Source organism: Pristiophorus japonicus, chromosome 10 (assembly GCF_044704955.1).
Source record: "Pristiophorus japonicus isolate sPriJap1 chromosome 10, sPriJap1.hap1, whole genome shotgun sequence".
In the NCBI taxonomy this organism is placed as follows: domain Eukaryota; kingdom Metazoa; phylum Chordata; class Chondrichthyes; family Pristiophoridae; genus Pristiophorus; species Pristiophorus japonicus.
Window position 1 is genome coordinate 204,234,657 of NC_091986.1, and position 25,304 is coordinate 204,259,960.

Genomic DNA, 25,304 nt, shown 5'->3' on the forward strand with positions numbered 1-25,304 from the left:
CAGTCCCTCATATCGAGGATGACTTGCTTCCACGCCAAAAAGGGATGAGCTCACTGGTGTTTCAATGAAAGACCTAATATTCCAGATCCCAAACGACATGTTGAAGGGTGGAAGATGCCTTAGCGTGGATTTTTTTTACGTGTGGTGGCCGTTGCACACCAGCGACCACACGGGCCTGACAGAGCTCGGTCTTGGTCCAGTGGCAAGGGTTAACCAGGACGGCTGGAGACCAGCTCTGCTGCACGGGCCTAGTGCGCACACATATCGCAGTGTGGGCTGGCCCGTGCTGCTCCAGGGCCCTCACGTCTTCTGGGCCCCGAACTCACGCCTCCCCTGGGCCTCGATCATATCGTTCATCTACCTCCACCTCCATAACATCGCCTGCCTCCAACCCTGCCTCAGCTCATCTGTTGCTGAAACCCTCATCCATGCCTTTGTTAGCTCCAGCCTTGACGATTCCAATGCTCTCCTAACCAATCTCCCATTTTCCACTCTCCAAAAATGTGAGCTCATCCAAAACTCTTCTGCCCGTATCCTAACTCGCACCAAGTCCCGCTCTCCCATCATCATCATCATCATCATCATAGGCAGTCCCTCGGAATCGAGGAGGACTTACTTCCACTCCAAAAGTGAGTTCTTTGATGGCTGAATACGAGAGCCACAGACCCTGTTAAAGGTGGGACAGACATTTGTGGGGCTGGTTTGCCGCGCGCTCCTTCCGCTGCCTGCGCTTAGCCTCTTCATGCTCTTTGCGTTGAGACTCAAAGAGCTCAACGCCCTCCCGGATGGACTTTCTCCACCTCTGGCGGTCTGCGACCAGGGTCTCCCAGGTGTCAGTGGTAATGTTGCACTTTACCAGGGATGCTTTGAGGGTGCCCTTATAACGTTTCTGCTGTCCTCCTTTGAGTTGTTTACCATGAAGGAGCTCCGCATAAAGCATTGCTTAGGGAGTCTCGTATCTGGTATGCGTACTATGTGGCGTGCCCAGCGAAGCTGATCGAGTGTGGTCAGTGCTTCAATACTTGGAATGTTAGCCTGTTTGAGGACACTGGTGTTGGTGTGCCTGTCCTCCCAAAGGATTTGCAGCATCTTGCGCAGACATCGTTGGTGATATATCTCCAGCGACTTGAGGTGCCTTCTATACATCATCCATGCCTCAGATCCATACAGGAGGGCGGATATTACTACAGCCCTGTAGACCATGAGCTTAGTGGTAGATTTGAGTGCCTGATCTTCAAACACTCTTTTCCTCAGCCAGCCGAAGACTGAACTGGTGCACTGGAGGTGATGCTGAATCTCCGCATCAATGTCTGCCTTTGTTGATAAGAGGCTCCCGAGATATGGGAAATGGTCCACATTGTCCAGGGCCGCGCCGTGGATCTTGACGATTGGAGGGCAATGCTGTGCGGCGATGACAGGCTGATGGAGGATCTTTGTCTTACAGATGTTAAGCGTAAGGCCCATGCTTTCATATGCCTCAGTAAATAAATTGACTATATCTGGAGTTCAGCCTCTGAACGTGCACAGACGCAGGTGTCATCCGCATACTGCAGCTCAACGACAGAGGTTGGTATGATCTTGGACCTGGCCTGGAGGCGGCGTAGGTTAAACAGCTTCCCACTGGTTCTGTAGTTTAGTTCCACTCCAGCGGGGAGCTTGTTGATTGTGAGGTGGAGCATGGTGGTGAGGAAGATTGAGAAGAGGGTTGGAGTGATGACGCAGCCTTGTTTGACCCCGGTCCGGACGTGGATTGGGTCTGTAATGGATCCATTGGTAAGGATCACCGTGGAGCAGGCGAAGGATGTTGACAAACATTTGGGGGCATCCGAAACGGAGGAGGACGCTCCATAGCTCCTCACGGTTGATACTCACCCATCACCACAGTGCTCGCTGACCTACATTGGTTCCCAGTCCAGCAACGCCTCGATTTTAAAATGATCATCCTTGTTTTCAAATCCCTCCAAGGTCTCACACCTCCCTATCTTTGGAGCCTCCTCCAGCTTTACAACCCTCCAAGATCTCTGCGATCAGCTAATTTTGGCCTCTTACGAATCCCCGATTTTAATCGCTCCACCATTGGCAGCCGTGCCTTCAGCTGCCGAAGCCCTGAGCTCTGGAATTCCCTCCCTAAAACTCTCTGCCTTTAGATCAGGCAGAGTCAGCATGGATTTATGAAGGGGAAGTCATGGTTGACAAATTTGCTGGAGTTCTTAGAGGATGTAACCCAGGGTAGATCAAGGGAAACCAGTGGATGTGGTGTATTTGGACTTCCAGAAGGCATTTGACAAGGTGCCACATAAAAGATTACTGCATAAGATAAAAGTTCCCGGGGTTGGGGATAATATATCAGCATGGATAGAGGATCGGCTAACTAACAGAGAACAGAGAGTCGGGATAAATGGTTCATTCTCTGGTTGGCAACCAGTAACTAGTGGAATTCCGCAGGAATCAGTGATGTGACCCCAACTATTTACAATCTATATTAACGACTTGGAAGAAGGGACTGAGAGTAACGCAGCCAAGTTTGCTGACGATACAAAGATGGGAGGAAAAGCAATGTGTGAGGAGGACACAAAAAATCTGCAAAAGGACATAGACAGGCTAAGTGAATGGGAAAAAAATTGGCAGATGGAGTATAATGTTGGAAAGAGTGAGGTCATGCACTTTGGCAGAAAAAAATCAAAGAGCAAGTTATTATTTAAATGGAGAAAGATTGCAAAGTGCTGCAGTACAGCGGGACCTGGGGGTATTTGTGCATGAAACACAAAAGGATAGTATGCAGGTACAGCAAGTGATCAGGAAGGCCAATGGAATCTTGTCCTTTATTGCAAAGGGGATGGAGTATAAAAGCAGAGAAGTCTTACTACAGGTATATAAAGTATTGGTGAGGCCGCACCTGGAATACTGCGTGCAGTTTTGGTTTCCATATTTATAAAAGCATATACTTGCTTTGGAGGCAGTTCAGAGAAGGTTCACTAGGTTGATTCCAGGGATGAGGGGGTTGACTTATGAGGAAAGGTTGAGTAGGTTGGACCTCTACTCATTGGAATTCAGAAGAATGAGAGGTGATCTTATCGAAATGTGTAAGATTATGAGGGGGCTTGACAAGGTGGATGCAGAGGGGATGTTTCCACTGATGGGGGAGACTAGAACTAGAGGGCATAATCTTAGAATAAGGGGCCGCCTATTTAACACAGAGATGAGGAGAAATTTCTTCTCTCAGAGGGTTGTAAATCTGTGGAATTCACTGCCTCAGAAAGCTGTGGAAGCTGGGACATTGAATAAATTTATGACAGAAAGAGACAGTTTCTTAAATGATAAGGAGATAAGGCGTTATGGAGAGCAGGCGGGGAAGTGAAGCTGAGTCCATGATCAGTTCAGCCATGATCGTATTGAATGGAGGTGCAGGCTCGAGGAGCCGTATGGCCCACTCCTGTTCCTATTTCTTATGTTCTTATGTTCTTATGTTCATAGCTCTCTCTCTCTCCTCCTGTAAGACGTTCCTTAAAACCTACCTCTTAGACCAAGTTTTTGGTCACCTGTCCTAATACCTTCTTATCAATACCTTCAGCATCAAACAAGAAATTAAGGATGCGTGCAATAAAGGTACAGCAGTTATCATGGGTGACTTTATATTGATTGGGCTAACCAAACTGGTAGCAATGTGGTGGAAGAGGATTTCCTGGAGTGTATTAGGGATGGTTTTCTAGACCAATATGTCGAGGAACCAACTAGAGAGCTGGCCATCCTAGACTAGGTGTTGTGTCATGAGAAAGGACTAATTAGTAATCTTGTTGTGAGAGGCCCCTTGGGGAACAGTGACCATAACATGGTAGAATTCTTTATTAAGATGGAGAGTGACACAGTTAATTCAGAAACGAGAATCCTGATCTTAAGGAAAGGTAACTTCGATGGTTTGAGGCATGAATTGGCTAGAATAGTCTGGCAAATGATACTTAAAGGTTTGACGGTGGATAGGCAATGGCAAATATTTAAAGATCACATGGATGAACTTCAGCAATTTTACATCCCTGTCTGGAGTAAAAATACAACGAGGAAGGTGGCTCAACCGTGGCTAACAAGGGAAATTAAGGATAGTGTTAAAGAAGAGGCATATAAATTAGCCAGAAAAAGCAACAAACCTGAGGACTGGGAGAAATTTAGAATTCAGCAGAGGAGGACAAAGGGTTTAAGTAAGAGGGGGAAAATAGAGTACAAGAGGGAGCTTGCTGGGAACATAAAAACTGACTGCAAAAGCTTCTATAGCTTTGTGAGGAGAAAAAGATCAGTGAAGACAAACATCCTTGCAGTCGGATTCAGGTGAATTTATAATGGGGAACAAAGAAATGGCAGACCAATTGAACAAATACTTTGGGTTTGTCTTTCCGAAGGAAGGCACAAATAACCTTCCGGAAGTACTAGGGGACCGAGGGTCCAATGAGAAGGAGGAATTGAAGGATATACTTATTAGGCGGAAAATTGTGTTTGGGAAATTGATGGGATTGAAGGCCGATAAATCCCTGGGGCCTGATAGTCTGCATCCCAGAGTACTTAAGGAACTGGCCCTAGAAATAGTGGATGCATTGGTGATCATGTTCCAACAGTCTATTCACTCTGGATCAGTTCCGATATGTCATGTTTCTAACCACAATGTAACACCACTGTATTACTGTATACACACAACCTAGATGCACACCTTGACCACAAGGGGTGAACTTGTGGGAGACACTCCTTACCTGATCTCCCAGGTATATAAAGGGAGGACCCATGCAGGGTCATCACTTGTGGAGTGCTGTGAATAAAGAGTTGAGATCACGAGTGACCTTGTCCCCAGAATGTGCCTCGTGTGGTTTCATGCTGTAGAGTAAGGGCTTTACACTATGGACTAGAGGGTTGCTAATGTAACATCACTTTTTAAAAAGGGAGAGAGAGAGAAAGCGGGTAATTATAGACCAGTTAGCCTGACATCAGTAGTGGGGAAAATGTTAGAATCAATTATTAAGGATGAAATAGCAGCGCATTTGGAAAGCAGTGACAGGATCGGTCCAAGTCAGCATGGATTTATGAAAGGGAAGTCATGCTTGACAAATTTTCTGGAATTTTTTGAGGATGTAACTAGTAGGAGAACCAGAGGATGTGGTGTATTTGGACTTTCAAAAGGCTTTTGACAAGGTCCCACACAAGAGATTGGTGTGCAAAATCAAAGCATATGGTATTGGGGGTAATATACTGACGTGGATAGAGAACTGGTTGGCAGACAGGAAGCAGAGAGTCGGGATAAACGGGTCCTTTTCAGAATGGCAGACAGTGACTAGTGGAGTTCCACAGGGCTCAGTGCTGGGACCCCAGCTCTTTACAATATACATCAATGATTTGGATGAAGGAATTGAGTGTAATATCTCCAAGTTTGCAGATGACACTAAACTGGTTGGCGGTGTGAGCTGTGAGGGGGACGCTAGGAGGCTGCAGGGTGACTTGGACAGGTTAGGTGAGTGGGCAAATGCATGGCAGATGCAGTATAATGTGGATAAATGTGAGGTTATCCACTTTGGGGGCAAAAACGCGAAGACAGAATATTATCTGAATGGCGGCAGATTAGAAAAAGGGGAGGTGCAACGAGACCTGGGTGTCATGGTTCATCAGTATTAAAAGTTGGCTTACAGGTACAGCAGGTGATGAAGAAGGCAAATGGTATGTTGGCCTTCATAGCTAGGGGATTAGAGTATAGGAGCAGGGAGGTCTTACTGCAGTTGTACAGGGCCTTGGTGAGGCCTCACCTGGAATATTGTGTTCAGTTTTGGTCTCCTAATCGGAGGAAGGACGTTCTTGCTATTGAGGGAGTGTAGCGAAGCTTCACCAGACTGATTCCAGGGATGGCTGGGCTGACATATGAGGAGAGACTGGATCAACTGGGCCTGTATTCACTGGAGTTTAGAAGGATGAGAGGGGATCTCATAGAAACATATAAGATTCTGACGGGACGGGACAGGTTAGATGCGAATAGGATGTTCCCGATGTTGGGGAAGTCCAGAACGAGGGGACATAGTCTTAGGATAAGGGGTAGGCCATTTTGGACTGAGATGAGGAGAAACTTCTTCACTCAGAGAGTTGTTCACCCGTGGAATTCCCTGCCGCAGAGAGTTGTTGATGCCAGTTCATTGGATATATTCAAGAGGGAGTTAGATGTGGCCCTTACGGCTAAAGGGTCAAGGGGTATGGAGAGAAAGCTGGAAAGGGGTATTGAGGGAATGATCAGCCATGATCTTATTGAATGGTGTTGCAGGCTCGAAGGGCCGAATGGCCTACTCCTGCACCTATTTTCTATGTTTCTATGTTTCTATGTGGTTCGGTGTCTAATTCTGCTTGATAATGTTCCTGTGAAGCGCCTTGAGATGTTTTACTACATTAAATACGCTATATAAATGCCAGCTGTTGTTGTTTATTGTTTAACTATCTAGGCCTTCCTACAACTACTAGTAGTTTTCTTGTTTTTTTAATGGAATATACTTACTTTGTTCCTTAAAAATAGCCTACTATTCTACAGTGCTATGTGCTAATTTCTCCTTCCCCTTACCTTATCTAGCTCGCTTCTAATTTTTTCAATCTGCCCTAATCTAATGTAGTATTCTAGTTTTTCGACTGATATTTTCCCTTTCTAGTTGGAGTTTAAACCTTATGATATTGTGATAACTACTCACAAGGTGTTCACCTGCATTTAGCTCATCTACCTGATCTGTTTCATGACTCATAACCTGATCTAGCAATGTCGCCACTATTTTAGGCATTCTAAGAATTGGATTAAATTTCCGGGGAGAAAGGTTGAGGCCAGGAAATTGAAGCCATTTAACAGGTGGCTAAATGTTGTCATCGAGAGACAGTAGGGTTGGTGTTCTTAAAGGATGAGCTCCAATAGGCATGAAGGATTTGTTTCATCCAAACCGATAACTGTGCTGGATTGGATGACAGGATCACAAAATAATTCAGATGAGGAATGCAATTCGACCCATCTTACATTTATTCATCCAGAAAGCACCTAAAGACCCCCAATTGTTTAATAAATGATTCCAAGCTTTCAACTCCCTTTCTGGTAGTCCATTCCATTTATTGATCTTTCTTTGTGTGAAGAACTCTGAATATCAATCCTAAAATTGTCTTTTGCTTGCTTGATGCTGTGTCCTTGTCTTGATCTCCTAATTTAGTTTGAAGTAATTTTATGGATTTTCTGTTTCCATACTCTTAAATATCTTATATATCTTTATAAATATCTCTGTAAGAACAGCACTCGGCTGCCTACTCTCAAGATTGAAAGAAAAAAGGAAAAAAAACTTGCATTTCTGTCGCGCCTTTCACGACCACCGGACGTCTCAAAGTGCTTTGCAGCCAATGAAGTACTTTTAGAGTGTAGTCACTGTTGTAATGTAGGAAACATGGCAGCCAATTTGCGCAAAGCAAGCTCCCACAAACAGCACTATGATAATGACCAGATAATCTGTTTTAGTGATGTTGATTGAGGGATGAATATTGGCCAGGACACCAGGGATAACTCTGCTGCTCTTCTTTCAAATAGTGCCATGGGATCTTTTACGCCCACTTGAGAGAGCAGACTGGACCTCAGTTTGACGTCCATTCCAAAAGATGGCAGCTCCAACAGTGCAGTGGTCCCACTCAGCACTGCACTGGAGTGTCAGCATAGATTTTTTGTGCTCAGGTCCCTGAAATGGAGAACGGTTCAATTACCAGATGTCATTCTTCACTGCTCAAACCGTTAAGACTTTCTCTCAGCCTCATGGCTATTCTCTGTGATGCCTCCAGGGCCTGAATGTCTCGGGACACAGCATGTGTGCTGGACACAGTATTCAAGAAACTGAATTTTCCTTTGCTGTGCCATCCGAAATTGACTGGAAAGCAACGGGAAATGAAGGAAAGTGGGGTGGTAACACGTACTTAGATGTGCTGCCAGGAAACTTCCCCAACACCCCATTCCCCAGCAGTCACCCAACCGTCGATTTGCTCCACCACATTTAAATGATAGCAGAGTGGTGCGACCTGGGAAACCAACCAATTCCCCTTCTTCCCACTTCAGGTTCCACCAACCCCAGGGATTACCAGGAGAGGGTTGGCGGTACACCTTGGGCCAGCAATGGGAAACACATTAAAAGAAAAGAAATGTAAAACATACAGCACCTTGCATGACCTCAGGACATCCCAAAGCACTTTACAGCTAATGAAATACTTCTGATGTGTCGTCACTGTTGTAATGTAGGAAATAAGGCAACCAATTAGCGCACAGCAAAAGTTTCACAAACAACAATTAAATAAAACGGCCAGAAAACTGTTTTAGATGTTGGTTGAGGGATAGATATTGTCCAGAACACCCCTGCTTTTCGAAATAGCGCCGTGGGGTCTTTTACCTCTACCTGAGAGGGCAGACGGGGCCTCAGTTTAACGTCTCATTCAAAAGGTGGTACCTCTGACAGTGCAGCACTGCCTCAGTACTCCACTGGAGTGTCAGCCTGGATTATGTGCTCAGGACTCTGGGGTAGGACTTGAACCCACAAGTCTGTGACTCTGAGGCAAGAGTGCTACCACTGAGACATGGCTAACACTGTCGATTATGGCTATTGTTGGAGGCAGAGACCCTAGCAGTGAGCACTTCTCCCACTCTGCTGGCACCTTTTATTTGTCTGGTGAACCTGAGGCTCAATAACGGCCTCTAATTGGAACCTTAAAAAATCTTAGAAGTACTTCTGCCCCTTTTAATGTTTCCTGCATCTCTTTGAGGTGCTAGAGGATTGTGAATCTTTGGAATTCTCTACCCCAGAGAGCTGTGGAAGCTGCGTGATTGAATATATTGAAGGCGGAGATAGACAGATTCTTGAACCATAGGGGAGTCAAGTGTTATGGGGAACAGGCAGGAAAGCGGAGTTGAGGCCAAGATCAGATCAGATCTTATTAAATGGCGGAGCAGACTCAAGGGGCCGTATGTATTGTATTCCTAACACGGATGAGGCTGCACACAGGGAGGTTAAAGTAACAGTGACCTCAGTCTGTAATAAGACACTCCAGAGTGAGGAACAGGCCATAGGGGCCGGCTTATATCCAGTGCTCCCAAGGGATGCTGGGATTCCTTGGGACTTCAGTGGATGAGCTCCCTGGTGGCGGAACATGGGAGTGCATGCTTTACAGATACACAACATCACTCCCCTCGCAAAGTCAAAGTGAAAACTATAATGTTGGGAGCCTTTGTTTCCCTGGTGGACCGCCTCGGTACAAATGTGTGTTCTGGTGTGTTGGCTGTGCCCTCGCTGGGCTGGCGTGTTGTTGGCCCTGCAGGGCTGCGAGGTGAGTCTGGCTTTGCTGGGCTGTTGGGCGTGATTGGTTCGATTTCCTGGTCCGGCGTGGTGTTGTTGATCCTTTGTGTGTGTGTTGTGGGCTCGAAAAAGGTGGTGTCTGCTGTGGGTTGTTCAGGGCAGTCTGTGAACTGCAGCCTCGTTTGGTCCAGGTTCTTTCTGCAAATTTGTCCATTGTCTAGTTTGACTACAAACACCCTACTCCCTTCTTTAGCTATCACCGTAACCGCGATCCACTTGGGACAATGTCCATAGTTTAGCACATACACAGGGTCATTCAGATCAATTTCCTGTGACATAGTGGCGTGAACATTGTTTACATTTTGTTGCTGCCACCTACTCTCTACCTGATCATGCAGGTTGGGTTAAACCAGCGATAGTCTGGTTTTAAGTGTCCTTTTCATGAGTAGCTCAGCCGGGGGCACCCCTGTGAGTGAGTGGGGTCTTGTGCAGTAGCTGAGCAGTACTTGAGACAGGCGGGTTTGGAGTGAGTTTTCTGTGACTCGTTTAAGGCTCTGTTTGATTGTTTGTACTGCCCGCTCTGCCTGCCCATTGGAGGCTGGTTTAAACGGGGCCGAGGTGACATGTTTGATCCCATTGCGGGTCATGAATTTTTTAAATTCGGCACTGGCGAATCATGGCCCGTTGTCACTGACCAGTATGTCAGGCAGGCCGTGGGTGGCAAACATGGCCCTCAGGCTTTCAATGGTGGCAGTGGCGGTGCTTCCCAACATTATTTCACATTCAATCCATTTTGAAAAACCATCCACCACCACCAGGAATATTTTACCGAGAAATGGGCCCGCATAGTCAACATGGATCCTCGACCATGGTCTGGAGGGCCAGGACCACAAACTTAGTGGTGCCTCTCTGGGCGCGTTGCTCAACTGAGCACACATGCATCATTGCCGTACACAGGACTCTAAGTCAGAGTCGATACCGGGCCACCACACGTGGGATCTGGCTATCGCTTTCATCATTACTATACCCGAGTGTGTGCTGTGGAGATCTGAAATGAACATCTCCCTGCCCTTTTTTGGTTGCACTACGTGGTTACCCCACAACAGGCAGTCTGCCTGAATGGACAGCTCGTCCTTTCGCCGCTGGAACGGCTTGATTGGCTCTTGCATTTCAACAGGGATGCTGGCCCAGCTCCCATGCAGTAAACAGTTTTTTACTAGGGACAGCAGAGGATCTTGGCTGGTCCAAGTCTTAATCTGGCGGGCCATGACAGGCGATTTATCATTTTCAAACGTTTCCATGATCATCAACAAGTCTGCGGGCTGCGCCACCATCAACAAGTTTGCAGGCTGCGCCATTTCCACCCCCGTGGTGGACAATGGTAGCTGACTGAGAGCATCTGCACAGTTCTCGGTGCCTTGCCTGTGGCGGATGGTGTAGTTATATGCTTTCACTGCACAGTTCAGCATCCTATTGGCTTTTGTTGACTGCTCCTGCGCTTTGGTTGGACTTGTTGGCTGGACTTTTTTCATTTCTGCCACCACCCACCCACCCATTGAAATCAATCCCTGGAAGGGTGCAGGCTGGCAAGTAGATAATGCGGAAAACCTGGCTGTTGAACATCAAGTCTACTAAGACACTTGGGTGCCTTTCAGATTCACCTTAGCTATTTCAGTGCAATGCTCGGAGGATGTGGTATAATATCAATGAATTATTGACCACATTTGCTAGCAAATGGTTATGATTCAATTCTCATGTATATTTAATTTTTTTCGCCCATTGTGGGACTTTCTCAAAAGCTCAGAGGGCAATACGGCACACACTGTCACACTGAGCCACAATGGAAGCAATATCACAAAGCTAAAGGAGGTGAGATCATTCTTCGTCGAAGCCCACAATTCATAAGAACATAAGAAATAGGAGCAGGAGTAGGCCATACGGCACCTCGATCCTGCTCCGCCATTTAATACGATCATGGCTGATCCGATCATGGACTCAACTCTACTTCCCTGCTCACTCCCCATAACCCCTTAATTCCTTATCATTTAAGAAACTGTCTATTTCTGTCTTAAATTTATTCAGTGTCCCAGCTTCCACAGCTCTCTGGGGCAGTGAATTCCACAAATTTACAACCCTCCGAGAGAAGAAATTCTTCCTCATCTCGGTTTTAAATGAATGGCCCCTTAATCTAAGATTATGCCCCCTAGTTCTAATCTCCCCTAGCAGTGGAAACATCCTCTCTGCATCCACCTGGTTAAGCCCCCTCATAATCTTATACATTTCGATAAGACCACCACTCATACTTCTGAATTCCAATGAGTAGAGGCCCAACCTACTCAACCTTTCCTCATAAGTCAACCCCGTCATCGAAGAACTCGCTGCACTGCCCGGGAAATCATTCCCGGTATAAAGCAGTCTGTGTGCAGGAATGCTTCCTGACGTTCGTCCTTTTAGTTTAAATCCCACAGGCATGTTTTAACTTGAAATAATGTTCCCAATGAACTCTTTCTATTCCACTTGTATCTCATGTGCCTGATTAAAGTTCCCTGTTTTTTTTAATTCATTCACGGGATGTGGGCGTCGCTGGCAAGTCCGGCATTTATTGCCCATCCCTAATTGCCCTTGAGAAGTTGGTGGTGAGCTGCCTTCTTGAATACAACTGAGTGGCCTGCGAGCCCATTTCAGAGGGCAGTTCAGAGTCAACCACATTGCTGTGGGTCTGGAGTCCCATATAGGCCCAGACCGGATAAGGACGGCAGATTTCCTTCCCGAAAGGACAAGAGTGAACCAGATGGGTTTTTAACAACAATCCGGTAGTTTCATGATCACCATTACTGATACTAGGGGGCTGGATTTTGGTCTTCTGCCGCCCCTGTTAACGCCCCAGAGGGGCGGTAATGGCGGCGGGGATGGTTTCTGGACGGGCAGCCAGTTCCCTGCCATCTGCCGGGAAATTAGTTGCCAGTTTTGCGGGGGTACTGAGCTGCACCTCCCGGGGGCGCGAGTCGACGTGCAACACTGCCGGTTTCGACCATGTAGTGAAATTTATTGTGCGCTGACCCTATAGCGCCCCGTAGCACGGTGCGGTGGGACCGACTGGGAATCCAGAGCTGTCCCGGCGGCGGTGAACGATGGAATTGGTGAATGAGGTAAGTTTGATTGTTTTCTTTAGTTTTATTTTTGCGCTGAAGCTTACTATTAGGTGTTTAAGATATTGGGAATATTTGTTGTGTTTTTCGGTGCAATTTTTTTGATGCCACCGAAGCCTCTCCGAGGGCGCACCGAGACCGACAGATTTTCAATTGCTAAGCCGGCCTTGCGTCCTATGAGAGGTGTATAAAGCCTCCCTTAGCGCTCCGCCCCACACTCAGGGCCCAGCTGCTGAATTTTGCTCCCTAAGGCGCAAACTGTTCCCGGCGCAAACTTTACTGCCCCGAAATGACCAGACCTGGAAATCCAGCCTTCGCTTTTTAAATCCAGATTTATTTAATGTGTCTGAATGCTGACAAGTTTGAGGTTTTCTAACCTTTCCTTATCGCTTGTGCCTCTGACACTATGTGGTAATAATTGGTTACGCCCATTTTCGAGCACGTAATCAACCAAGCGCAGGCACTAGGCAGTCCCAACCGGGAGGCAGCTTGCCCATTTGAACGGGGTCAATTGCAGGCTGCTTGTCTTGCTGGCAATCTCAACAAGGGACCCCCTCAGTTAAGCCCCAGGGGTCAGGGGGGAGGACAGTGGAAGGACGGCCAATCACAGGACGGCAGCAGCTCACAGGAGTGTCCCGGCTGCGAAGAACAATGGGAGTGGGGCGGGGGGGGGAGGGGGGCGGGGGGGGGGGGTGCCAATTGCGGGTTGGCAGTGACCCTCAGGAGCGATGAGGAACTGGGAGGAGCCAAGACCAAAACTCCTGTTCCGCCGAGCTCCACATCAAGTTTTGAAAAAAAATAACTTACCTTTTTGGTGGCAGCCTCTTGCTAGGCCTCTTCCACGACCGGAAAACCAAAATGGAACAGGTCATTTTCCAGAATGTGTTACCAACTGGTATTGTCCTTAATTTTCAATGTGTTGGGCAGAAGCCCCCAACGCAGTGTTAAGTCTGCCCATTGACAATTGAGCTAAATGGAAAGGATGTAAAGGATCTATTGCTCCAAAACCCAACAGCATGTGGGGAAAGGAGCACTTATTCTCTTTACAACTATGGCTTTTTTTTTTCAAAGTACCCTGTCACAGGTTTTCATGCAGAGGACAGAAAAGATCTACACAACCTTGCTGTGGACACCAGCCTACAACACAGCTGGCCGAATCACAGCTGCCTTTGTGCCACCTGTTGTAGCTGCAGGACCCCGGTGCACTTATCGGACAAGGGGAACACATTTTGTAGTCTCCAGGAAGAATATCAGCCGAACAATAGCAGGGCTGTGCCATTTTCTGAAGACCACCTCCACCTTGGGGATAGGAACGTGGGAACAGGAGTCGGCCATTCAGCCTCTCGAGAGTGTTCTGCCATTCAGCCGTGGCTCAGTGGGTAGCACTCTCGCATCTGAGTCAGAAGCCCTTTTGGCTAAGATCATGCGTAACTGACCTGACAGGGGAGTAACCATGACCCCAAAGTGGTTCTCCCTGGATCAGGAAGGTGGTTCTCCTATGCTTTTTGGAAATAGGAGGTGGGTGGGGTGGATTGACCCATCCACCTCCACGGAGGTGTGTGGGGGGCCTGACCCATCCACCTCCGTGGCACGAACCTGGTATTGCAGTACTTCCAGGAACGGTGCAGTGGCTCTCGGCCTTTTGGCTAAGAGCATTGGCGCAGAGTGATCCTTGATGTGTGCAAGGTGACCTCTGGCGTTTGTGATTTGACAAAGAATTGGAAAGATTGGCAACGAAAAATTAAAAAAAAAAAAAAAATCTGAGTCAGAAGGTTGTGAGTTCAAAGTTCTGCTCCAGAGACATGTGCATAAAAAGTCCAGGCTGACACTCCAGTGCAGTGGTGCAGGAGTACTGCACTGTCAGAGGTGCCGTCTTTCGGATGAGATGTTAAGCCGAGACCTCGCCTGCTCTCTCTGAACTGGCGACTATTTATCCCTCAATCAACATAACAAAAAACAGATTTCACATTGCTGTTTGTGGGAGTTTGCTGCGTGCAAGGTGGCTGTCGTGTTCTCCATGTTTCAACTGTGACTACACTCCAAAAGTAATTCATTGACTGTAAAGCACTTTGAGAGGTTGTGAAAGGCGCGATATAAATGCAAGTCTTTATTTCTTTATGTGTGCTAAAGCTATACAAGCAAAACAAATATCTAGGACTTGAAACTGTGCTGCAAAAATATTAATGTCTTAGTCATTTGTATAAAACTTGTCTGCTATTTTATTAGAGGTGTTGGCCTATTTTTGGAGGTGTTAATCTTGCAAAACATGGCAGTGATTCTGTCACAATTGTGGCTGCAGTAACCCCATCTGAATGCGTTGTTAGCAACCAATGTGCAGACACATTGAAAAGAAATTATAACTGAGGCCCCGTCTGCTCTCTCAGGTGGATGTAAAAGATCTCACGGCACTATTTGAACGAAGAACAGGGGAGTTATCCCCCGGTGTCCTGGGCATTATTTATCCCTCAATCGACATCACTAAAAAAGACAGATTATCTGGTAATTATCACGTCGCTGTTTGTGGGAGCTTGCTGTGCGCAAGTTGGCTGCGGCGATTCCTACATTACAACAGTGACTACACTCCAAAAGCACCTCTCTGCCCATCTGGGGCATGACTACGCGGTTTCCCTACAGTAGGCAATCGGCCTGAATCGAGAGTTCATCCCTGCGCCTGTGAAATGGTTTAAATTCCTCAGGGCATGACCTGTACGTGGCTGCCCAGTCCCCATTCAGGACACATTTCTTGACTAGAGACAATAGCGGGTCTCTATTTGTCCAGACTTTAATCTGACGGGTTGTCACGGGTGAGCCTTCGCTTCCGAAAGCTTCAACAGCCATGACCATCTCAGCAGCATGCTCGGTAGCCCCCTCAGTGATGGCTAGCGGGAGCCTGCTGAGTGCATCTGCGCAGTTTTCGGTGCCCGGTCTGTGCCGAATTGTATAGTCATAGGCGGTTAACTTGAGTGCCCACCTCTGTATGCGGGCCGATGCGTTTGCATTTATGGCCTTGTTGTCGGCCAAAAGGGACATTAGGGGTTTGTGATCTGTCTCCAGCTCAAATTTCCTGCCAAATGGGTACTGGTGCATTTTCTTTACCGCATATACACATGCGAGCGCCTCCTTTTCTACAATCCCATAGCCCCTTTCTGCCTGGGACAGACTTCTGGAGGCATAAACTACCGGCTGTAACTGACCCTTGGCATTGACATGCTGCAACACACACCCGACACCATAGGACGACGCATCGCATGTTAACACAAGTTTCTTACATGGGTCATATAGCGTTAACAGATTGTTGGAACATAACAAATTACGTGCTCCATTAAAAGCCCTTTCCTGGCTGTCCCCCCAGACCCATTCGTGACCTTTGCGTAGGAGCACGTGTAGCGGCTCTAGCAGTGTGCTCAATTTAGGAAGAAAGTTACCAAAATAGTTCAGGAGCCCCAGGAACGAATGCAGCTCCGTCGTGTTACGGGGTCTGGTGCTCTCTGGATCGCTTCTGTCTTGGACACAGTAGGGCTGATCCCGTCTGCTGCTACCCTCATCCCCAGGAATTCTACCTCTGGAGCTAAGAAGACGCACTTCGCCTTTTTCAGTCGCAGACCTACCCGGTCCAGTCCTCCAGGTTGTGGGGTATTCTTCAGTATCGTAACCCCTGATGAGGATGTCGTCCTGAAAAACCACCGTCCCTGGAATCGACTTGAGGAGGCTTTCCATATTTCGTTGGAAGATCGCGGCGGCCGAGCGAATCCCGAATGGACATCTGTTGTACTCAAACAACCCATTGTGTGTCGTGATGGTGGTCAGCTTCTTCGACTCACTCGCCAGCTCCTGGGTCATGTAAGCTGAGGTCAGGTCCAATTTTGAAAAAAGTTTGCCACCGGATAGCGATGCAAAGAGGTCCTCCGCTCTTGGTAGCGGGTGCTGGTCTTGGAGTGACACCCGATTGATGGTGGCCTTGTAATCACCACATATCCTGAACGACCCATTCACCTTGAGCACCGGCACAATCGGGATCGCCCAGTCACTGAATTCGACTGGCGAGATGATGCCTTCCCTCAACAGGCGGTCCAATTCGCCTTCCATCTTTTCCCGCATCATGTACGGCACCGCTCTGGCCTTGTGCTGTACTGGCCTGGCGTCCGGATTTATGCGAATCACTACCTTGACCCCCATGAAAGTGCCAATGCCGGGTTGAAATAATGAGTCAAATTTGTCCAAGATCTGTGAGCATGATACTCGCTCCACAGAAGAAATTGCATTGACATCGCCCCATTTCCAGTTCATGACAGCAAGCCAACTCCTCCCCAGTAGTGCGGGACCGCCCCCGGGACAACCCAGAGTGGCAACCTGTTCTCCGAATCTTTGTGAGTCACGACTACCGTGGCGCTGCCTAGCACTGGAATGATCTCCTTTGTGTAATTCCGTAGCTGTGCGTCAATCGGCGATAATTTTGGCCTCCTGGCCTTGGACGCCCACAACTTTTCGAACTGTTTGATACCCATCAAGGACAGGCTGGCACCCGTGTCTAGCTCCATTGATACTGGGATGCCATTGAGGAGCACTTTCATCATTATCGGTGGCGTCCTGGTGTATGAACTGTATACGTGCTCCGCGTGAACTTGCTGAACTTCAGCTTCCAGCGATTTCCCCCAGCATTCATTTCTGCAATTTCTGCAGGTATTTTGCTCATCTCTGCAAACTCCGACTGAGTGTGTGCCTCCACGCCTCCAACATGAGCTGTTGTTGAATAGGTCCCTTGCCAGTCGATCGTCCCTGACTGCCCCTGTGACTATCCTTGAGTGCGCTATTAACAGGTGTTGATGGCCCCATTACTGCCCGCATTGTCCCTTGCAATGGCGTGAATCGCCATTCAGCTTGCCATTGTCTCCATTGAACTCCCCCTCTGGGTTCGACTAGATGTTGGGGAATGCTCGATTGCCCTTGTCTGCCTGGAGAACTGTGTGCTGCTTTAACAATGTTGAATCTCTGTCCCAACCATTCCATAACACAGTACCTCTCGTCTGTTCTGCTAGTGGCCATGCTCGCGTGGTTTAAATCCCAGTTTCTTGTCGCCATTGATACATCCTTACTATACAGTATAAATGCACACGAGGCCCATGCTTGAGAGAAGGTCAGTCTGTGACCTGTCCTTTATTCCTTAGCACTCAAGTAATGGAAGTGGGTGGAGCTTCCCCTTTTATACCTGAAAGTCCAGGTTAGGAGTGTCTCCCACAAGTTCACCACCCAGTGGTCATTGTTCTCACAGTGTACAACTTAGGTCAGATTATACATGGGTTACAATGCTGGTTGAATACATGACACCTACCTCTTTGACCAAGCTGTTGGTCTCCTGCCCTAATATCTCCTTATGTGGCTTGGTGTCAAATTGTGTTTGATAACACTGCTGTGAAGTGCCTTGCAATGTTTTACGATGTTAAAGGCACTATATAAATACAAGGGGGATGCAATTCATTAGTGCCCCGTTTGGGGGCGGTAACTTTTGAAAGGCTGGAAACTTCCAGATGCTTCCAAGCTTTTAAAGAATGGGAGTTAGCGCTCCAGGAGGGAAGTGGAGCACTAAATCAAGCATTCCACCTCCTACTTGGAGCGCTGAAAGGCATAGGCGGGGCGGAAACATCAGCAGTGCTGCACTCTGGGCTGGGTAGTGCTGCTGCGTACAAAGGGCCCTTCCCTCCCTTAAAGGGAAAGGCCATCGCTGCAGGCTCTGCAAATAAAGATTCACCTACCGGGACCGCCAAGGGAGCGGTGAAACCTCGCGATCAGCCCCGCACTCAAGCAGAGCACCAGGCTGAACGATCATGGGCAGGAAACCGCGAAGAAAACAGCATCAGTGAAGGCATGTTTTTTTACTGACCTCGTCTTTAACCATCGCCCCGGTAATGGCCGGCCACCCGATCCAGCTCTCTTGCAGCAGTCGGTGTTTTCGCCCGGCGCTGCTCCAGGGGGCGACAGCCAATTTCGGGTCCGGGCCCCTAACGGAGCGATGCACGCAGCGATGACATCACGCTCTCCGGGCGCAAGAGGTCAGGGCGCAATGAGGCAGCGCCGCCGCGAAACTCACGGCCATTATGGCGGGATTCGATGTCAGCGCCCCCGCGCCCGGTCGCTAAAGGCACGAAAGGCAGGCACAAATGCCCCCAATTTCACCCCAAGGTGCTGATGCTGGTGATAGATTAAAAAAAAACAGATAAAAAGGGTTGAGTTTCCAAAAACATTTAGCACGGGCGCTGAGCCGGATGATGACACGGAGGTGAATTGTCGCACCTCGGCTGCAGACCCCTCTGCGCTCAGCCAGCTTCGCACGTCCACAGGGGCTGACCCTATAATGTTCCAGGGCTGCGTGACTGAGCACCACACTGTGTGTTGTATGCAGTGACTGAGATATGTGGAAAAACTGGCCACACAATCTATTTCATTTGTACTGGCACGTTCTGAAACCCTGCTAGTTTCTGCGCTGCCAGCTTGAAATCTGTAAAAAAAACCAGAAAGGTGATAAAAAAAGCTAAATATGTCGATGAAATTAACGCTCGACGGCACTTCTTGGTCTGCTGAGTGCTTTATCACATTGAATCTTTACACCTTAGAATCTGCAATCTTGTTCTTTCTGTGTCTGCACACACCCATCCGTTAAATTTTCACATGAGCAGCCTGTTTACCTCATTTTCAACTGAAATGGCATTTCAGTTCCTTCGCTGGGGAATGGAACCCTCTCCAGTTGTCGCCATTAAATATTTCTTGCACAGTTAGCCACAGTTTAAAGTCCATCTTCTCTGCCCAGCGAAATACCTCAGCTTAACCTTTGAACTGTACCCTCGACTGCACAAGTATGACACTTGTTTTCAATTGCAACACGACCTTTTCTCTCATTAAAGTCGACCTCTTGCAGTCATCAGATTTCACCCTATACATGACTTAAAGAACGAAAAACATTGCATTTATGTAGCGCCCTTCACAACCTCAGAACGTCCCAAAGCGCTTTACAGCCAATTAAGTACGTTTTGAATTGGGTCAGTCTTGTAATGTAGGCAACGTGAAAGCCAATTTGCAAGGTCCCATGAACAACTGTGAAATAAATGACCAGCTCATTTGTTTTTTTTTAGTGATGTTGGTTGAGGGATAAATATTGGCCAGGCCACCGGAGAGAACTTCTTTGAAATAGTGCCACGGGACCTTTTACGTCCACCTGAGAAGACGGGGCCTTGGTTTGACGTCTCATCTGACTGTTCATCACTCCCCCAGTACTGCACTGAAGTTAAGAAGTTTCCTCAAAGGTGATTGCAGCCGAATGCAGAATGTACTTCAAACGTTTGTCCACAATCGGCCTGTTTCTTGGGTGACGTCCAGTTATAGGTAACGTTACAATAACAAAACTGGGGCACTAACCAAACCACCACAAATTACCACAGATGCTGAAAATCTCACCCACCCTCCGCCTGCCCCAAGCCTCTATACCTGACGCCCCCCGCCACCCCCCCCCACCCCCGCAGTCACCGGTCTCCCTTTCCCTCAAGCTCCAATTACCCGACTTTAGAGCCCCCATCACCCCTTCCGAAATCGGCCAAACCAGCGCAAAAGATCGCGGACTTTTAAGCGCAAGTTACGTCCAGCTGAACTCCAGTTTCCGCCATCTTTTGGCCCCGCCCACAAAACTGGCCACGCCCCCAGATCGAATTAATCACCATTGCGAGTTTCCGCTAATTGTGCTCGTTTGCGGGCCTTCGAGGAGGCGCTTAAATTTAAGCTTTTCTTCAGGCGCAAGGAGACGAATAGGCATTTTTTTAAACTTTCTAAATATGATTTTTTTAAATTAAGAAACTGACTACTGTACACCAATATAACTAGCAAAAGGTTCTGTGTAGTTTTTTGAAGTTATTTCTAGTAATTTAAAAATGGGTTACTCACAAGTGTGGGACTAGACACTCTGGTTAAAATGCTTATTTTTTGTGATAAACCCATTTTCGGATGTGTTAATCAAACTGCACCAAGTTACTGCTCTTAAATATATCGAGGAATATTACTTAATGCAAACATTTTTAAATGAAGCTCTAAAACGCTGCCCGATTGTATTGGTTCATGGGAGATTTTACATTCGGAAATATGACAGAGTTTGAACGGAAACTTGAGCAAAAAATAAACACTTCTGAAAACTAATGCAATTTTGAGCGCAATTTGTATCCGGGATGCCGATTGAGCCCAATGCGGAAACTCTTAACCTTCGTGTCCAAATGGGGTCGAGGAAAAGAAGCGATCATGGAGTACTGCCACACGTTACTAATAGTGGCAACGCAGGTTAATAATAATTAAAAAGCCAACTAAACACTGTGATTCATTTCTAAAGGGATAGAATTGAAAAACAGGGTAGTCATATTAAACATGTATAGAATCTTGGTTAGACCACACTTGAAGTACTGATATAAATGCACTGGAGAGAAGGTGCAAAAAAAGATTTACTAGGATGATACTGAGAGGTTGCAAGTATCAAGAAAGACCGAACTGGTTGGGGTTGTTTTCTCTAGAAAAGGGAAGGTTGAGGGGTGACTGTTGTAATGAAGATGTTTCCACTTGTGGGGGGGGGCCAGAACTAGAGGCCATCAATATAAGATAGTCACCAATTAATCCAATAGGGAATTCAGGAGAAACTTCTTTACCCAGAGAGTAGTGAGATTGTGGAACTCGCTACCACAGGGAGTGGTTGAAGCGAATAGCATAGATGCATTTAAGGGGAGGCCAGACAAGCATATGAGGGAGAAAGGAATAGAAGGATATGCGGATAAGTTGAGATAAGGAGGGGTGAGAGGAGTCTCGAGCGCAGCATAAACTGGCGAGCAGGGACCCATTGGGCCGAATGATCTGTGGCTGAGCTGTAGAATCGACGGTAACTCGATGGACACATTTCTCCTTCTTACTGTTTCATGTTATTTTACATTCAGGCAGTGCTGTTCATTTGGTGACATTGGCACACTTCTCAGCTTTTATCACTCTGTTTTATCTAGCTAAATTCTTGCATGCGATCTGAAAGACCCACGCAGTGCCAGGTGTGTCATTTCTTTGCAGCAAAGCTTCTGGTTTTGCAGGACGCTTTTTGGACACTTGCTGTTGCCCTCAGAGACAATGTTTTGCTTTTCACTTCACACATTTCCAATTGCTTTTAATGTTGTGGTCGCAGTGCACTGTCAGTTGTTAACCCCTCCCTCACCACCTACTCAGCTGTCTTGGACTCTCATTCTGGCTGGGTCTAAGGCAAATCTTGTAACATGTCGAGAGTGTGGAGAGAGAGAGAGAAAAAGAGAGAAAGAAAGAGAGAAAGAAAGAAAGAGAGAGAGAGAGAGAGAGAAAAAAAGAGAGAGAGAAATAAAGAAAGAAAGAGAGAGAAAAAGAGAGAGAGAGAAATAAAGAAAGAAAGAAAGAGAGAGTTGCATTTGTCCCGAAGCGCCTTACAGCCAATGAAGTGCTTTTGGAGTGTAGTTACTGATGTCATGTAGGAAAGGCGGCAGCCAATTTGCGCACAAGCAAGCTCCCGCAAACAGCAATGTGATAATGACCAGATAATCTGTTTTTGTTATGTTGATTGAGGGATAAATATTGACCAGGACACCGGGGATAACTCCCCTGTTCTTCTTCGAAATAGTGCCATGGGATCTTTTACATCCACCTGAGAGGCCAGACGGGGCCTCGGTTTAATGTCTCAACGAAATGACGGCACCTCTGACAGTGCAGCGCTCTCTCAGCACTGCACTGGAGTATTAGCCTGGAATTTGTGCTCAAATCCCTGGAGTGGGACTTCACCCGCAACCTTCTGATTCAGAGGCGAGGGTGCTATCCATTTTTTTGAAGCCATTTTTTTGTTTGGCTACCTTCATCGACTAATGTACGGTCCTGGGCCGAGCAACCCTGAGGTTGTGATTTCCAATCCTGCCAAAGCAGTCCGTTTGTTTGGCACTTCATCCACCAGCCTAAATATCCATCACCGTGCACCATGGCTGCAGTGTGTATTATCTACAGGATTCACTGCAGCAACTCACCAATATAAGAACATAAGAACATAAGAAATAGGAGCAGGAGTAGGCCACCTGGTCCCTCGAGCCTGCTCCGCCATTCAATAAGATCATGGCTGATCTGGTCATGGACTCAGTTCCACTTCCCTGCCCGCTCCCCATAACCCTTTACTCACTTATCGCTCAAAAATCTGCCTATCTCCACCTTAAATATATTCAATGACCCAGCCTCCACAGCTCTCTGGGGCAGAGAATTCCACAGATTTACAACCCTCTGAGAGAAGAAATTCCTCGCCCTCTCAGTTTTAAATGGGCGGCCCCTTATTCTAAGACAAAGGGCTCCCAGTGATTTGCGCAGTTATTTTTGAGCAGGCTCTCTTTTTGGCCTAAATTGCAAAACCACAGTTTCCCCAATCAATTTGCACCAGTGTAACTCAGTTAGTTATGATTTTTTTAGGTCAGTTTTTTTTTCAGCCAAAGGGGGCGTAACCAACCACCTATGCCATTGAGGGAAGTTTGGCCAGCTGAGAGTTACTCCAGTTGTGCTTAGGCCAGCGTATGTGGCCTCTGCTGAAAAACCTTCTGGGGAGTTAAGGAAATCGGTGCAGGTAAGGAAATCGATGCAGCAGCTGCCCAGACACACGAAAAGAATTGAAAAACACATAGCGGCAAATGACCTCCAACCCCATCCGAAGGCTGTACGGTCCCATTCTCGGTCCCCGGTTCACAGACAGACAGAGAGAGACAGAGAGAGAGCGAGAGAGAGAGAGAGAGAGAGATGGAGAGAAGTTGCTGCTATGTGTTTTTCAATTCCTTTAATGTGTTGGGAGCTGGCTGTATGCTTCACTTTGCAGCCTCAGCTCGCATTGTGTCTCTGGTTACCATGGCAGCCTGATCATTTTGGTGCAGTTCAAGGCTCCACCCCAAAACTAAAGGTCGGGTTACGCCATGCCAAAATGAAGAAATCCAACGGGGAAACTTTGAATATTTTTTGGGAGCGTACTTAGGCCCCAAGAAATCGGGTGTAACTCTTCAAGTACGCCCTATGAGTGGAAATATCCTCTCTTCATCCACCTTGTCGAGCCTCCTCATTATCTTATATGTTTTGATAAGATCACCTGAACTCCAATATAGGCCCAACCTACTCGGCCTACCTTCACAAGTCAACCCCCTCATCTCCGGAATCAACCTAGTGAACCTTCTCTGAACAGCCTCCAATGCAAATATATCCTTCCTTAAATACGGAGACCAAAACTGTATGCAGTACTCTAGGTGTGGCCTCACCAATACCCTGTACAGTTGTAGCAGGATTTCTTTACTTTTACACTCTATCCCCCTTGCAATAAAGGCCAACATTCCATTTGCCTTCCTGATTACTTGCTGTACCTGTATACTAACTTTTTATGTTTCATGCACAAGGACCCCCAGGTCCCTCTGTCCTGCGGCACTTTGCAATTTTTCTCCATTTAAATTATAATTTGCTTTTCTATTATTTCTATCAAAGTGGATAACCTCACACTTTCCCACATTATGCTCCATCTGCCAAATGTTTGCCCACTCACTTAGCCTGTCTATATCCCTTTGCAGATTTTTTGTGTCCTCCTCACAATTTGCTTACCCACCCATCTTTGTATCATCAGCAAACTTGGCTATATTACACTTGGTCCCTTCATCCAAGTCATTAATATAGATTGTAAATAGCTGAGGCCCCAGCACTGATCCCTGCGGCACCCCACTAGTTACTGTTTCCAACCGGAAAATGACCCACTTATCCTGACTCTCTGTTTTCTGTTAGTTAGCCAAGGCTTCTTCGGCAGCACCTCCAAAATCCCTGGCTTCCACAGCGTAGAAGGACATGGGCAGCAGGTGCATAGGGTCGCCAAACAATGTTGTACCTTACTTTTGAGGGGTGCGCAGCTCCTTTAAGGGGCTGCGTGGCCAGTTCACAGTGCTGCACATGCACAAAACGTACCATTGAAAAATCCGGTCTCAGGCTGTGTGGAATCAACCTTCCCAGACTTGTTTGGGAGTCTTCCGGAACAGAAAAGGAATCTCCCACGCAACGCTGTTTGCAATCTGGGGAAAAGTAGAACTTAATCCCTCCTACTGCGACCCGCACGAGGAGGTCCTTTAAATTTCCCGTCACAATGGCCCCACCCCCCCCCGCTCAGTGACATCACCCTGCTGGGACTCGCCTCATGTCTCATTGAAAAATATTGAAGGTGCCGGGTTAATGAGGTCATTTCTTGTGGGTGGAGTAACAGCCAGAGAACCGGATTGCTGAGAACGGCGGGGTTGGGCTAGACGAGGGTAAACAAGGATTCGGGGTCAGAGAATTGGACATGGGTGACTATGGGTCGGCACATTCAGGGTCATAGCCGAGCGGAGAATGAGTGACGGGGGCCCTGTGTCAGAAACTAGAACTTGGGGGAAAGGGAGAGGGTTGCAGGAGATGGGGTTTGGTTGGTGAAGCAAGGGAGACTGGGGAATTGGGGCCTAGATTTGGGAAATGAGGGAACCTGGGATCAGGGGTTCGAGGGGAGGGGGACTTAGGGACAGAGGGAAGAGGGGGCTGAGAATGGGGTTGGGGTGGAGGAGAGAGAGCGACTGGAAACTCGGGGGAATTGGGGCTTGGGAGAAGAGAAGAACATTGGGTGGTTTAGAGCATGAGTGGGGTGGACGTTGGGACCAGCATTTCCTGCAGAGCTGGGAGCAGCAGCAGCAACGTGGTGAGAGGGAGAGGCACCGAGGGAGCAGCAGCTGGTAAAGGGGCGAGTGAAAGCTGGGGACTTTCTATGAAAGTACCTGTTGTTCTCAGAGTTTTG